At 46.4% G+C, this 16,133-nt stretch overlaps 1 protein-coding gene across 2 annotated transcripts in view; it reads right to left on the reverse strand.

The window, feature by feature from the left end:
- LOC138736627 (SH2 domain-containing protein 3C-like) overlaps window positions 1–16,133 on the reverse strand; it is a 247,523-nt gene that overhangs the window by 229,016 nt on the left and 2,374 nt on the right. For both annotated transcript variants that reach the window (XM_069886454.1, XM_069886434.1), the window contains exons 2-3: window positions 11,704–11,849; window positions 1,778–1,860 (exon numbers count right to left, since the gene is read on the reverse strand). The gene's annotated coding sequence lies outside the window, so the exon portion shown is untranslated. The remainder of the gene's footprint in view (window positions 1–1,777; window positions 1,861–11,703; window positions 11,850–16,133) is intronic.

Genomic DNA, 16,133 nt, shown 5'->3' on the forward strand with positions numbered 1-16,133 from the left:
CAACTGAGGCATGCAGTTCACATCCACTTGTAAGCCAAACTGTCCAAACTCATGGGAACAGAGCTCCATCACATGACTGCCTACCACCCGCAGTCAAACAGCCTGGTGCAATGGTTCCATTGGCACCTAAAATCGGCCTTCATGGCGCCCCTCAATGGCCCGAACTGGTCGGATGAGCTATCCTAGGTGCTTCTGGGAATCCACTCAGCTCCCAAAGTCGACTTACACGCTTCCACTGCTGAGTCTTCCACTGCTGAGTTGCTTTATGGACAGCCCCTCACTGTCCCAGAGCAGTTCCTTCCCACTCCCACTGGCCCAGCCCAAGACAAAAAAGCCACACTCATCTGCATATGGGAGAAACTGGGTTCCCTGGCCCCTCCACCACCCTCAGAGTATGGCCAGCCTCCCATTCATGCTCCCTGTGATTTGATGTCTTGTGCTTATGTCTTCGTATGCAGGGGAGGACATAGAGCACCTTTTCAACATCCCTACAAGGGACCCTACAAAGTGTTCGGCAGAACGAGTTCCACTTTTCCCTTGGAGATCAGGGGCAGAGAGGAGATTTTCACATTGGACCGCCTGAAGCCGGCTCACTTGGACGAGACCCAGCCAGTCCAAGTACAGCAACCATCATGCAGAGGCAGGCCTCCAAGCCACCAAGATACAACCAGTGCTGGTTCTGCGGGGGTGGGGGAGGTCGTGTAGCAAAGCACAACTTTGCTGTGATGAAATGGCTCCACTTGTTATGTATGGTCAGCGGGGCAGTTGCAACAAAGATGGCAACATGCATCCGTCTCTTCCGCTCCAGAATGGAAGTTGGCATGCACGCTTGCTTCGGCGTGACACAGGCGGTGGGACTGCCAACCTAATAAGCGAGTGTGCAAAGTTTGAATAAACATTCTGCTGTGACACTCAAGCTAACAGCCTGCGTCTCCAGACTGTTCAATCGCTCTCTCACAGCACAGTACAATGTATGAATTTAATAAAATTTCAGCTCTGGTATATATATATATATATGGAACTTAAAAAATATGGGAACCAAACCCACAAGATTTTATTTATAAGTGGAATTTAAGATTGTTAACAATAAATAGAGAAACTCCAATATTGAAGTATTTAATTGAGCTTTGGAATAAGGTTGATAAAGAAATTGGGGGAGGAGATTTATTGACTGGGAAAACACCATTATTTCAGAATAGATTGATTCTGCTTTCCATGGGAAAATAATTTTTTTAAGATTTGGCATGGTCAGGGAATTAAGAAGATAGAAGATGTTTTGAAGCAGGAAAATGTATTTTTTTTCAAAATCAAATGAAGAAGTTCAAGATACCTGAAAATACTAGATTTTGTTATTATCGAGTTAGGAAATTTTTATGTGAAAATTATAGTCAAGAGCTGTTATTACCAGTAGAGATGGAATTTGAATCATTGTTACATAATGGAAATATAAAGAAATTTATTTAAATTATGTATAAATTAATACAAAAGAAAGCTCAAAAAATAGGGCTTCATAATTCTAGACAAAGATGGGAAGTAGATTTGAATAGGGACATGCAGAGAAAATATGATAAAATACAATAAATGCAGTAATTACAAGGGGAGTCAAAATAATGAGACTGAAACACAATAAGTTCACTTGCACTCCTAACAGTTTATTCAAACTGCCCGCGCTGCACCTTTTAAGGCTGCCTGTAAATCCTGCCCATGCGCAGTCGGAGATGTCACGGCGCAGCCAGATGCGCATGCACGGCTCGCTCGATTGGTGAAGAAAACTCACCCGGTGGCGCCATCTTGATGTGGCTTCTCTCCTGCTGTGGCTGTAACAATGTGGAGCCAGTTCACCTGCGTTTTAGATGTGCGCTGCCCACAGGTAGATTTAAATTGAGATATGTAGAGAAAATATGAAAAATACAATAAATGTGAGATATAAATTACAATATAATTTTATTCATTAGTTATATTTAACTCCATATAAATTTTAAAATTTGAAACAGACTTTTTCAGATTTATGTTTTCGATGTGGACAGGAAATTGGTTCATTTTTGCATTCTACTTGGCAGTGTCCTAAGGGATCCCTTACTAATCACAAAGCACCTATGTCACATACTTAAAATAGTACGTGAGTAGAAAGAAAAAAGTTGAGAACCACTGAGTTAAACCTTTTTAGTTATAAAGGGATAAATTATTGGAATGAATATTGGGGATTAAACTCACAAAGCATCCAATGTTATTTTTATTGAGTAAATTAAGAATATTGAACCTAAGTTGAAATTGAATATGTATCAAAAGAAGTTCATTCAAATTGCTTTTCCAATAGCAAGAAAATGTATTGCCATAACTTGGAAGTCTGACATGGATCTGGGTATGGAATAATGGCATGCTGAAGTTTGGAGTTGTGTACCACTTGAGAAAATTGCCTATAATTTAAGAAACAAATATTATATATTTTGGAAGATATGGAGCCCTTATTTACAAAATATGGGTCTTAATATTTAAATGAGGCTCTGAAATTCCCTTTCTCCTTAAGGTCTCGGTATAATATAAGAAACTTTAAAGTAATAGGTACCCCTGTTGAGAGTCTCTTGTCCCTTTCTTACTCTCTTCTCTTTCCTTTCTTTCTTTATAGGGGATAGAAGGGGTGAGGGGTGGTTTTCTTATCTTTTTCTTTTATACGCTACATGTATTTGTATTGATTTGAATTATTTTTCATTATGTGCTTTATTTGTGTCGTTTTAAATTTATAAATAAAATTTATTTTAAAAATTCAAAGGGGGATTATCTTCTTCAAAGGATTTTAAAAATCTTGATAAATACTTGTAATACTTATTAAAATCTGGAACCCTAAGTCCTCCCATTTTAGGCATATCGTCTCCCTAATAGGTTTGGGTCTCCAATGCTTTTTTTTTTCCTTCATTGTTCTTTTTGATTGAATATAAATCTCAATCTGTAGGTGATCATTCCGTTTCCCATTATAATGGAGTCATTTAGCCATAATGCAGGAAACAGGCCCTTTTGCCCACTTTATCCATGCTGACCAAGTTGGCATTCTGGGTTAATCTGATTTTCTCCCATTTGGCCCACGTCCTTCTAACTCAGTAGTTTTCAAACTTTTTCTTTCCACTCACATACCACTTTAAGTAATCCCTATGCCATAGGTGCTTTGTGATTAGTAAGAAATTACTTAAAGTGGCATGTGAGTGGTAACGGTCAACTAAAGTTATGGCAATCTCATTCACCTTTTGTCTATGTCACCGTCATGTTTAATAATATTCTAACTAACTCCCGATTCATGCTCTGCCCCACCTTGCATGCTCCTACCAGACACACACTCAAACGCACTGCACATGCTCCTGGAACCACATATGTGTATAACAACAAAGATGGCTGAAGAAAGTCAAACTGACCCAGGACGCCTCCAATGACTACAAAGGGACCAACGGGACACTGACCTAACAACTAAGTAAATTCTTTACACATTTTTGTCATTTTGACTCCTATAATATTGGCCCATAATTATTATAATTAGACATGCCTTAAATAATAATTACACAATAATACAATAAGATATAAAACATATAACATTTAAACTTTATACAGCTCTTCTTTCTTCATAAGGCCAGAGGTTACCAGCACATAGCCTAGAAAAAGAGTAATCTTTCCTATCACTCTGGATCAATAAAGTCTGTAACCTGTGCAGTATGTAAACAACAAAATAAAGTGCGTTTGTACTTTTAAAAGTTCCTTTGTCTCCAGAGTTTTTGAGTTAAAACATCAATCAGTAAACCTCAAATCCTCCTCAGACAAAATAGACACAGCTTTCCCTTTGAGTTTAACATGAGGTACCGCTCAGCATTTTTTTTTGCTTTCTTCCTTTCTTCAGTATTTTGCTTCTCATAGGAAGAATTTTAACTCTTAACAGCAAATTTTGAAAATTTATTTAATTCTCTCGATTTCAGTAAACTAGTCCTTTTAATTTTCCCTGCAACAGGTTTGTTCATCTTTTTCTTTCTTTTCTGCAGCTGGTTATAAATAAGACATTATTTCTTCATCTTATTTGTCACATTATTGAAATCCAATTTCTCTTTCTTTCTGCATTGTTAGTAACTGATCCTTCAAGTTACATTCTTGTTTGTATTTTGTAGTCAACTGTTTTTTGTTATTAACCAATGACTTGATCTCTTTCAAAAGATGAATCTCTTCCTCCAACCTTTTACATTTTGATAATTTCTTCAGCATTTATTCTTTTCTTTCGCTTTCTGGCCTTGCAAATTTTATTTACAATTTAATCTTTATTCTTGTCAACCTCTCTCTGGACTTTTCCCTCAGTCATTTACAAAACTGGATTCATTCTCATCCTTTTGAAATCCAGTTTTGGTTTCAGGCCTGTAGCCTGTCGTTGTGCATAGACGCGCAGGTCCAAGGGAGGGCATCGGGGAAGTCGTTAAACTTCCTGGGGCGGTACTGGATGACATAGCTGTAAGTTGCTAGCTCGACTCTCCAGCGCAGGATCTTGTCTTTCTTGATCTTGCTCTTGTGGGTAGTGTTAAATATGAACGTCACGGCCCGCTGGTCTGTGAGGAGGGTGAATCTCCTGCCGGCCAGGTAGTTGCGCTGGTGGCGGATCGCTTCCACAATCGCCTGGGCCTCCTTTTCAACGATGGAATGTCCTAGCTCAGAGCCGTGGAGTGTCCTAGAAAAGAAAGTGACGGGGCGCCCCTGTTGGTTGAGGGTAGCGGCAAAGGCTACCTCAGAGGCATTGCTGTCCACCTGGAAGGGGAGTCCTCATCCATGGCCTGCACCGTGGCATCCGCGATGTCCTGCCTGATGCGAATGAAGGCTGCCTGCGCCTTGGGTGGGAGGGGAAAAGTTGTAGCTTGGGCCAGTGGGCAGACCTTGTCCGAGAAGCGAGGGACCCACTGTGAGTAATAGGAGAATAGGCCAAGGCACCTGCGGAGGGCCTTTAGCGTGGGGCAGAGAGGTAGCTCCATTAATGGGTGCATCCTTTCTGGATCTGGGTCGACGACCCCATGGGCCACAATATACCCCAGGATGGCAAGGCGGGTGATGCTAAACACACACTTCTCTTTGTTGTGAGGTTCAGCTCCCTGGCCATCTGGAGGAATTTTTCCAGGTTAGCATTGTGGTCCTGCTGGTCACGGCTGCAGATCGTGACGTTATCCAGATACGGGAACGTTGCCTTTAGCTTGTGCCGGTCTACCATGTGATCCATCTCCCACTGGAAGAAGGAGTCCCAGTTCGTGACCCCAAATGGAACTCGGCGGAACTGGAACAGCCTGTCTGCCTCGAAGCAGTGTAGGGCTTGTCCTTCGTGTGGATGGGGATTTGATGATACGCTGACTTTAGGTCAATCGTGGAGAAAACCTGGTAGCGGGCTATCTCGTTGACTATGTTGGTGATCCTCGACACGGGGTAGGCATCCAGTTGGGTGTACCGGTTAATGGTCTGGCTGTAATCCACGACCATCCTCGGCTTACTTCCCCCTTTGACCACTAGGACTTGGGCTCTCCAAGGGCTGTTACTGGGCTCTATGACACCTTCCACCAGGAGTCGCCACACCTCCGCCTTGATGAAGTCTCTGCCTGCAGCGCAATAGCACCTACTTCTGGCGGCGATCGGCTTGCAGCCTCGTGTAAGATGTGGGAAGAGCGCCGGTGGGGTGATGTGTAGTGTGGAGAGGCCGCAGGTTGGCCAGGGCTGGTAGGTTGGCGTGCTGTGTAACATGAGTGGAGGTTGGGGCCCTTCGAAGCCATGGGTCAAACTCTGCAGGTGGCACTGGAAATCTAGGCCCAGGAGGACTGGGGTGCAGAATTTAGGAATGACCAGGAGCCTGAAACCTGTGTATGTCTCCCCTCCCACAGTTATATCAGCTGAGCAATGCCCGAGGGTACCAACAGTCTTATCCTTGGCGGCGAGGGCGATCGAGCAGGTGGTGGGGTGGACTTTTAATCTCAGGGAGTTGGCCACGCTCGGGTGAATGAAGCTCCCGGTGTTGCCACTGTCGAACAGGCACTTTGTTACCTGTCTGTTGACTTGCATGTCCATCATAGAGCGCCCGAGGTTGTGAGGGATGTCGCTGGTTAGCGTGTTGGCAGCCAGGACCATCTCGGGGTCGTAGTCGGTGCTCTCCAGTTGTGCGTGGTGATTTATGGTGTCCGGAGGTGTGAGGAGCGTCAGTAGGACAGCCTGGTCATCGCTCATGTTGAACACGTCGACGTTGGTCGTGGGGTGTGACGTGCGGCAGCCGATGGCATCCGGAGGCATGGGGAGCGTTGGTGGGGCAGACTGGTCATTGCCCGTGTTGACTACATCATTCTCATCATCATCAGAGACCCTCCGTGTCAGCCGCTGTCCGGCCCAAGATGGCGGCAGCATGTGGGGGCCCACTGCATGGCTGGCCTCCTTCCCCAGCTGTGTTCATGGCGCTGGGGAAGTGACGTCGTCGCAGCCGGCAGCAGTGACATCATTACATCAGCCAGAAGTGACGTCACACCATGAGCTGGAAGTCACGTCGCTGTAGTTCTTGGCGAGTGGCGCTGGCGAGGGCTGGTCCAGGTGCTCGGGGCACACGCTGCGATTGCCGCTGGCGGAGCTGGATGCTGCACTGTCGGAGTCGGGGAATGCGGAATTTGTAGCGGGGACACTGGCGCCGCCCGGCACACGCACGTACAGGGGTCCATGGGGGAGGTCATAGAGGGCTGCTGAGCTGCCGGTTGGTTTTGAGAGGCACACTTTAGCAAAGTGGCCTTTCTTGCTGCATCAGAAACAGTACTGGTTCCTAGCCAGGCAGTTTTGGCGCGATTGTTGGTCTGACCCACACCAGGATGCACAGTACTTACAGGGGCGCTGGGCGCCTGATGTAGTGACGTTCTCCTCCCCAGTTCGGTCTGGGGCTGCAGCTGGAGTGTGAGGTGGCCATGAGGGAGCCTGGGGGAATGTGGAATCAAAGGCTTCAATGTGCAGGGCTGCAGCTTCCAGTGTTTGGACCACTTCCACTGTCTTGGTCAGGGTGTAGATATTATCTTCCAGCAGCTTCTGCTGGATGGCCCTCGAGCGTAGCCCTTGGATGAAGGCGTCCCAGATCAGCCTCTTGACCTCCTCTGTGCCTACCCCGGGTTAAGCCAGTCACGGTCGGGCCAACTCTCACAGGTGTCCCAGGTAAGACTCAGCCTTCTCCCCGGGTTGCTGGGTTCGGGTGTTGAGGAGGTACCTTGCACAGACTGCATTCATGGGGGGCTTGTACAAGTTCTCAAGAGTGTCCATTGCGCTCTTGTACGTGGAGCAGCCTTTGGTTGCCTGGAAGGCATGGGGAGCCAGCTTTGACCGGAGTAGGACTAGCCTCTTTCGATCTGAGTCCAGGATGCCGCCTGCGTGCGCCTCGATGATTGCCTTGACCGCGTGCTGCCAGATCTCAAAGCATGTTGGGATTTCCGGGTGGCGTGGGTCGACTTCGAGGCTCCCTGCGCTCAGGAGTTTTTCCATGGCAACTGTGGGAAAATTTTGTGGATTAAATTGTGGTGCGCTGTTAGCCAGAATCAGATACACACAAGGTAAAGATTGTACAACAGGCTTTAATCCACAAAGACTTCCACAGAGCTAGGCTGGCTGTAGCTGCAGTAACTCTGAGTGAGGCTTCAGGAGGCCGGCGCAGGCTTATATCCCAGAGGGTGATTGATATCTGACCGGGTGGGGCTTGATCCATTCAGGCCAACTGATTGACAGCCAGCCGGGTGTTGTCCTGTCCCCTTACACTCCTGCAGGTACAGATGTTGCCCCCTGCAGTAGGCAGGGTGTACCATCACAATGTTACAACTAAGTTGCTTCTTGGAGTTTTCACTGATGTGCCTTTTACACAAACAGCCAAAACATATTCCATTTTCCTTTAAAAAGGCGATTTTCTCTGTGTTCCTTCTTTTCCAACCATAAACACATTTCAAAAGCATGTCCACCTTTAGAGATCAAACAACACTTCTCAAAGGAAAACTTTCTTTTTCCTTTATCTTTTTCTTTATTTATAACTGACACAGTAGTACCAAAAGTACTCTTTCAATTTAGGACTAGACTGTGAGTTAGAACTCCTTACATCTTTGTTTCCCATTAAAATATCTCTGGTATTTCCATATATTGTACACTTGCTGGTCTAAGAAATCCACCAAATGCTTTAAGGTAGCTCTTTGATCATATTTTTCCTGGAAATCACAAGTAATAGCAGTGCTTGCTTCCGACTCATGCTTCTCCCTTCTCTTCCTTAGCTGCTCCTCCTGTTCTTCAAAAATATGTTTATCCTTCAGCAATTTTTGTTGTCCAAGAAGAGCTGCCATTTCCGCTTTAATCTTTGTATGTGTAGATGTTGTACTGGAAACCCTGAAGCTCGCTCTAGAACAACTTTGTTGGCTTCTCTTGTTTTCAACATTTGGATCACTGTCACCTGCTTATATTTCTTCCTGCGGATCATCTGTTATCTTCTTATTTACCTCTTCATCCAATTCAAGTAGTACATCCATTGCATCTTCAGCCTTTTCTTCATCATCTTTTGGTAACACATATTCAGCCATTTCCACATTGCTGTCTTTATATTCAGTCATTGTCTTCTGCAATGATTTTGCAATGTCTTCATTCCCATCATCCAGAACATTGGCTTCTTCTATTTCCAGCTTCAATCTTGCCATGAAAACACCTTTATTTCCACTTGTATCTAGATTCCATTTACTCAATTCTTCTCTTTAGTTACACAACCTTCATGACTTTTGTGGTGGTCTGTTATTACACCACTAGGTCAACCAGGGGCCACCACCTAGCAACCTTGTGCAGCTCATTCTCCTTCATTCTGGCCTAGGCTTGCACAGAGGCAAGGTCGAGCTGTATATATTAGCCTATTAAAATTAGCGTTTTACTTGTTCTCTGTCTCGTGTGGTTGATGCTAGTCCCCATCAATTTAGTAGGCTAATATATATCCAGAATGGATTTATTTCTGCCCTCGCCATGCTCCCGACTCCACCGAGGCCTGGCTTAGGGACCAAGAAATGGGGATGGCTCCTGTACATGGGCCGCCGAGTATGGACCGGACGGAAAGGACAGAGAGCTGCGGGACTGAAATCGCGGGAGAGAGAGGGTCTCACCCAGTGGTCGTAGTGGACTACGAGAAGGACAGAAGTATCCAGGAGCAGGCCAAGAGCCCCACCTGTTAGCTAATTTGCCAGGGCTGGGACCGGCCATGCAACCCACTGGGTTCCTGGTTTATAACCAAGGATCGCGTCAAGCGCACGTGGAAGGCGTACAGCCCTCCCGATCACGATTTATGCTCAAGCACCCCAGAGCTCACTGCTCGGCTAGGGAAAAGGACCGTTCAAAGTGTGGAAAGAGAGGACATTATGCGAAAGTCTGTAGAAGCCTCAAGGCTCCCGCCAAAGTCCTTTCTCATGCAAATGAGAGGCTGACGTGGACTTTTTACCCCCTCTATAAATCTTCGTCCGCGAAGCCAAGCCAAAGAGAGGCTGGAAAACTTCTTCCTCCTCAGGTAAGCAGAAGCAGAGTGCCATGTGCTGTTGGCCATCTTGGGCAAAGGAGGCTGGACAGAGGACATCACTATCAGGGGATGAATATGATACAGAGTGCTACTACGACCAGGATGCCGAGTACTACCAGAACGGAGGACGTGCCATGCTGGCCTCTCTGGGTTAGAATCAGGCGAGTCCACACAATTTATCGGACGCTACTGTTAGTATTAAAGTTAACGGGTCGACAGTAAATTGCTTGATGGATAGCGGGAGTACGGAAAGTTTCATAGACCAGGGGCTGGTAGAACGCCTTGCTCTACCCGAGTGACCACCAGATTTTATTAGCGTCTAACGGACACGGAGCTAAAGTAAAACATTTCTGCAGGGTCACACTGGAAATAAAGGGCACAGTGTATGAAGAGTATAAGTTGCTAGTCCTCCCACGCCTCTGTGTTCCCGTTCTGCTCGGGCTGGACTTCCAGTGCCAATTGAAAAGCATCACGATAGTACACAATGGCCACTTCCCCCACTGCTCTTTAAGAATAGACGGCACTGTAGCCTGATGGCCTTGAATATAGAATCGCCCCCACTATTCACGCATCTCACTCCCAACTGCAACCCCAGTAGCCACCAAGAGCAGGAGGTACAGCCCGAGGGACAGAGATTTCATTAGAGCAGAAGTCCTCAGTCTCGTGCAGGAGAGCATTACAGAGAAGAGCTCCAGCCCCTGGAGAGCACAAGTTGTAGTAAAGTCAGGTGAGAAGCGGCACATGGTGGTGGATTACAGTTAGACGATCAACATATTTACACAGCTGGATGCCTACCCACTACCACATATTGCGGACATAGTAAAAAGCATTGCTCAGTGTAAAGTGTTCTCTACCATAGACCTCAAGGCAGCGTACCACCAGTTACCCATTAGAGAGAGCGACGGCATATACACAGCGTTCGAGGCAGACGCCAGGCTATATCAGTTCCTCCGCCTCCCCTTTAGCATCACCAACGGGGTATCCCTGTTCCAGCGGGAGATGAACTGCATAGTAGACAAGTACCAACTCCAGGCGGTGTTCCCATACCTGGACAATGTTACGATTTGCGGCCACTCGCACACTGACCATGACATTAACCTTCAATGTTTTTTTTTCAGGCAGCAAAGGAACACAATCTAATGTATAAGAGGGATAAATGAGTCTTCAGCACTAGGAAACTGGCCATCCTGGGCTATGTGGTGCAGAGCGGGGAAATCACCCCGGACCCTGCCCGCATGCGCCCGCTTCTAGACCTCCTGGTCCTACCCTCACAGAAAACCTTAAAGAGATGTTTGGGACTTTTCGCATATTATGCACAGTGGGTCCCCAACTACACCGACAGGGCCCGCCCACTCATAAAAGCCTCAGCTTTTCCTCTCAGCCCAGCAGCTATCAAAGCCTTCACGGAGATTAGGGATTTGATTGCAAAAGCAACCCTGCGATCCATAGATGAGACAATCCCTTTTCAAGTAGAGACCAATGCCTCAGACGTAGCATTGGCTGCCACTCTGAACCAGGAGGGGGACCTGTAGCCTTTTTCTCGTGAACCCTACAGGGGTCCGAGGTAAGACACTCGGCAGTGGAGAAGGAGGCTCAAGTCATTGTGGAAGCGGTAAGGCACTGGAGACATTATCTGGCATGTAAATGCTTCACCCTCGTCACGGACCAACAATCTGTGGCTTTTATGTTCGATAACCAGAACAGGGGGAAGATAAAAAATGATAAAATCCTGCGCTGGAGGTTAGAACTGTCTACATATGGTTATGACATTCTATACCGTCCAGGGAGGCTCATCAAGCCCCCAGATGCACTGTCCAGGGGCACCTGTCCGGCCCTCAACCACATGTCTCAGTTGCAGAGAACATTGAAGGTTAATGTCATGGTCAGTGAGCTTGCACAATGAGCTGGGCCAACCAGGAGCCGCTAGACTGTTCCACTTCATAAGGACCCAAAATCTCCCATTCTCGGTAGAGGAGGTATGGACAGTAAGCAGGGGCTGCCTATTTGTGCGGAGTGCAAACCGCAGTTTCACCGACTGGATAAAGGCAGGCTGATAAAAGCTACAGGACCTTTTGAGCACCTCAGCCTCAACTTTAAAGGCCCGCTCCCTTCCTATGAAAGGAATGTCTATTTCTTTAATGCCATAGATGAATACTCACGCTTTCCTTTTGCTATTCTGTGTCCCGACGTATCTGCAGCCATGGTAATAAAGTGCCTGCAATCCATTTTCAGCGTGTGTGGGTACCCCAGCTATATACACACAGATAGGGGTGCCACCTTTATGAGTGCTGAGGTCCAGCAGTACCTGAAAGATAGAGGCATCATCAACAGTCGCACCACAAGCAAAAACCCCAGAGGTAATGGGCAGGAAGAGAAGGAAAATGCCACTATCTGGAAAACTGTCCGACTGACCTTAAAGGCAAAAGACCTACAAGTGGCAAGGTGGCAACATATGTTACCGGAGGCCTTGCACTCCATACACTCGCTATTGTGTACTGCCACTAACATGACACCTCATGACCGTAAGTTTTCTTTCTGAAGGTAAGCCACGACAGGCAAGATGCTGCCTAGATGGTTGATGACACCGGGACTGGCGCTCCTCCGGAAACACTCCAGGCCCCACAAAACGGACCCTCTAGTGAAGCCAGTGGAAGTGAGGCACGCAAACCCCCACTACACATACATCGCATTCAGGGACAGACGGAAAGACTCGGTGGAAACCAGGGACCTTGCACCAGCCGGACGTGTGGACGATGCAGGAGAGCCGCAGACCCCTACAGATCAGTGGGAAGGAACTGTGGATGATGCGGGAGAGTAACGGACCCCTATGGACCAGCACGAAGAATGACGGACACCAAGACAGACAATTGTCACGCCACCCCATGGGGCCCCGCCAAACAACACACCCCCAACAACCAGTACTCGGACGGAAAGCCCTACATCCCCTCAGTATACTCCCACCCTGCAACTGACAGGAAACCCTACACCCCTTCAGCATACTCCCACCTAATGTCAGGACCCTTGGCCCTCAATCCTTCTGATTCTCCCAAAATCCATTGAGATATTTCACATACAATCTCCAGATACTGTCCTCTGGGTAAGAAATGTATTTTTTTTATCATCTCTATACTGTTTGTTATTGCACTGAATAAGCAAATATAAGTGGTAACTTTAGTCAACACTTTATTGTTAAACTCAAACAACACTAGGTACAACGGGAGTTTCTTGTAATGGCGTCTGCTATCAGCCAAGCTCCATTTTTAACTGCCGCACCTCATGGGAACTCGTTCATGCACAGTAGCACTGTGGCTGCAACATAATTGGGGTGGGTGCACAGCATCCGATTGAAGTGGCTGTCTACATCCCCCTTCTTGAGCAACCCCCCACATACCACAATCCATGTTTTTTTATTAGGTTGATTTAAGTCTTTGTTTTAATCTGCACTTGCCAAATGAAACCTTTCTTGTCTGGAACTGTTTCCCCAATTTTCCCCAACAACCAAGAATTTCTTGGTGCAGAATTGTCCATGATGATTACAAAATTGTGTTTAGCTTTAGACCATTTTTGTCTTTCTTGTAATAATGAAAGATGTTCTTTAATCCATCTTTTTCCAAAATAAATCTGCAATAAACTGCACTTGATTCCATCTGTGTCTTGCATAAATATCATCTTTCTGAAATTGACCTAGAGGCATTAAAGGTTTAGATTTAAGAAGTAAGAGATGATTCGGTGTAAGTGACTTGATGTCATTTGAATCGATAGGAATTTTCGAATTTTCGTTATTGGACGACATCACAATAGTTACAGTTCAGCAATGAACAGCCAGTCCAGTTTAATCTTGATATTTTGGGTTGGGCTTACAAATACGCCCAGCGCGTGTTATGTAGTAGCCACTGGTGGAAGTGGATGTTTCAGGTCCTTCAACCTGAGAGGATGTGCCATCTGTGGTCTCAGGGTTGCAGCCATTTGTTTCATGGATTGTTCCTGAGGGAGCTCCACCTACCCCGGGTTCACATTCTAGATCCTGGTATATAGTCTAATCAGGAATGGATTGAGGTGAGGGTGGCTCCCTTATGGGTAGGAAGTGTCGACGGTTTATCTGATACACCCTTCCTTCTGATTTTACCAGATTTGACCTGGGCTCTTGGCAGCTCCTTTCGACTATGTCCATATGGTTGTAACCTTGTGGAGTGCATCCTTATTACTTGCCCTTCTGCTAATGGCTCGGCTGTTTCTGTCGTAGCACCTTTTCTGTGTCAGTCTACTCTTTAGTTGCTGGGACTTAATTTCTTCTGGGTCCTTTAGCTGGGGCTCCAGAATCCTCCTTGCCACTGGCAGGGTCGTCCGTGTCTGCCTGGACATGAATCTTTGTGCTGGAGAGGCCAATGTTCCTTAGGTTCAGCAGGTTAAGGAACGCATCCATCTTCTCCGTGTGAGACTTCTCCATGAGCTGTTTTGCACTCCTCACAGTTCTTTCAGCCAACCCGTTTGACTATGGGTACTCTGGACTGCTAGTGATGTGGTTGAAATCCCATGTTGTTGCAAAGTGTCTGAATTTCTCATTTGTGCCATTGTCCAATAGCAGAGTGTGGGGTTCCCCATGCACTGAAAGGTGCCTCTTCAACTTAGTAATGACTGCTGAGGAGGTGATGTCAGGTAGAAGGTCGATGTCAAACCATCCAGAGTATGAATCGATAAGTACCAAGTAGTACTGACTGTGCCATTCGAAGATGTCTGTTGCCAATTGACCAGGGGAGGTCCAGCACTGGATGGGCTGCAGTGGCTCTTCCTGCTGGTTTGGCCTGGTGCTGTTGCACACCGAGCAAGCTTGTACCTCCTGGCCTATGTCTTCAGTCAACCCTAGCCAAAAAACTATGTCTCTAGCCCTGCATTTGGTTGCTTCTGCACCCAGGTGCCCTCTGTGAAGGATGCTGACATAGATGTCTTGCAGTGAACTCAGGATTACTGCTCTCAGGCCCTTGATTATGATTCCATCATTGATGAGTAATTTATTCTTGATACACTCCATCAATGACTCTAAAGACTGAGTGAGGAACGATAGGCTTTAATACACATTAGATTTCAGCTGACCCAACTCCATGTGCTCGAATGAATGGAAAGGGGCAGGGAGGTCGACCTTTATGGCCAGGTCACAGGGGAGGGGTTACATAGGGTCTTGTCATCAGTGGGTGGACCAGCCACATACACAGAGCAGAAACAGTATATACATATATACGTATCATCACAGTTCTGGAATGGGAAATAGGGTTGCACTTCAGGTGGTGGGCTGCATTGCTTGTCTGGCCAGTCACCCTTGATAAAAATGCCCAGGGTCCCTAAAGCTGCATCTTCAGCCATACTCTGTCTTAGTTTCTCCAACTGGGAGAAGGAGATGTGCATTATTGTCATTATATCAAAAGTGCCCTCTTACTCAGCTTGCTGGATCGTGCATTTTTTAGGAGCATGGGATAGCGTGTCAGCTAAATGCATTTCTTTTTCACTCTTGTAAACTAAAGTCAGGTTGTATTTCAGAAGTCTGAGCATCAGCCTCTGTAATCGTGCAGGGGCTGTGTGAATTGGCTTCTTCAGAATTGTGACTAGAGGTAAGTGGTCAGTCTCTATAGTCACTGGTCATTGAATTTTGAGTAGGTGATAACTACTGCCAACAACTTTCTCTATTTGGGCATAACTGGTCTCTGTGCCAGTGAATGATCTGGATGCATAGGCTACGGGTTTTCTGTTTTGCAGGCATGCTGCACCCAGATAGTACAGTGATGCAGGACTGGTCTTCGTATGTCATAGTACAATAGAACAGGTGGGCATGACATATGCCTTTTTAATGATTCAAATGCATTCTGTTGTTGCTCGTGCCAGGACTATGCTATGTCTTTGTGCATCAGCTGCTTCAGTGGAGTGCTAAGATCAATGCAGTTTGGGATGAACTTGCTCAGGAAGTTGACCATGCCCAGGAAATGTTGTGGCGCTGTCACGTCTGTTGGTACTGGCATTTCACTGATTGCCCTGGTCTTTGAAGGGTCTGCCTTTAGGCCTTCTCCAGTGAAAACATGGCCTACATAACTGAACTGGTTCAGCTGAAATCTGCACTTCTGGGGATTGAGCTTAAGGTTTACCTTCCAGGCTCTGTTGAGTACTTTTTTAAAATTTGCGTCTTCCAAGTGTTCTTCCAAGTCCTTGCCACCTACAAGTATGTTAACAATGATGGCACAGGGATACCTCGCAAAGATTTGCTCCATTGACCTTTGAAATACTTCGCTGACTGAATTGATTCCAAATGGCATTCGCAGTAATCTGTATCGGCAGAAACTCGTGCTGAATGTGGTCAGAAGTGACAACTTGTTGTCAAGTTTGATTTGCCAGAAGGAACTTTTTGCATCCAAGACTGAAAAATATTCGTGCTGGCCATCTGCACAGCAACTTCCTCCACGGTATGCATTGGATGATGCGGTCGTTTTAAAGCTGAATTGAGATCTCTCGGGTCTTTGCAGCCACCATGGAGGACGCCCACTCGGTGGGCTCAGAGACCGGGGTAATCACACCCAGGTCCTACATCCTGTCTGGCTCCGCCTTA

The sequence above is a fragment of the Narcine bancroftii genome, chromosome 1 (genome assembly GCF_036971445.1).
Source record: "Narcine bancroftii isolate sNarBan1 chromosome 1, sNarBan1.hap1, whole genome shotgun sequence".
Classification (NCBI taxonomy): Eukaryota; Metazoa; Chordata; class Chondrichthyes; order Torpediniformes; family Narcinidae; genus Narcine; species Narcine bancroftii.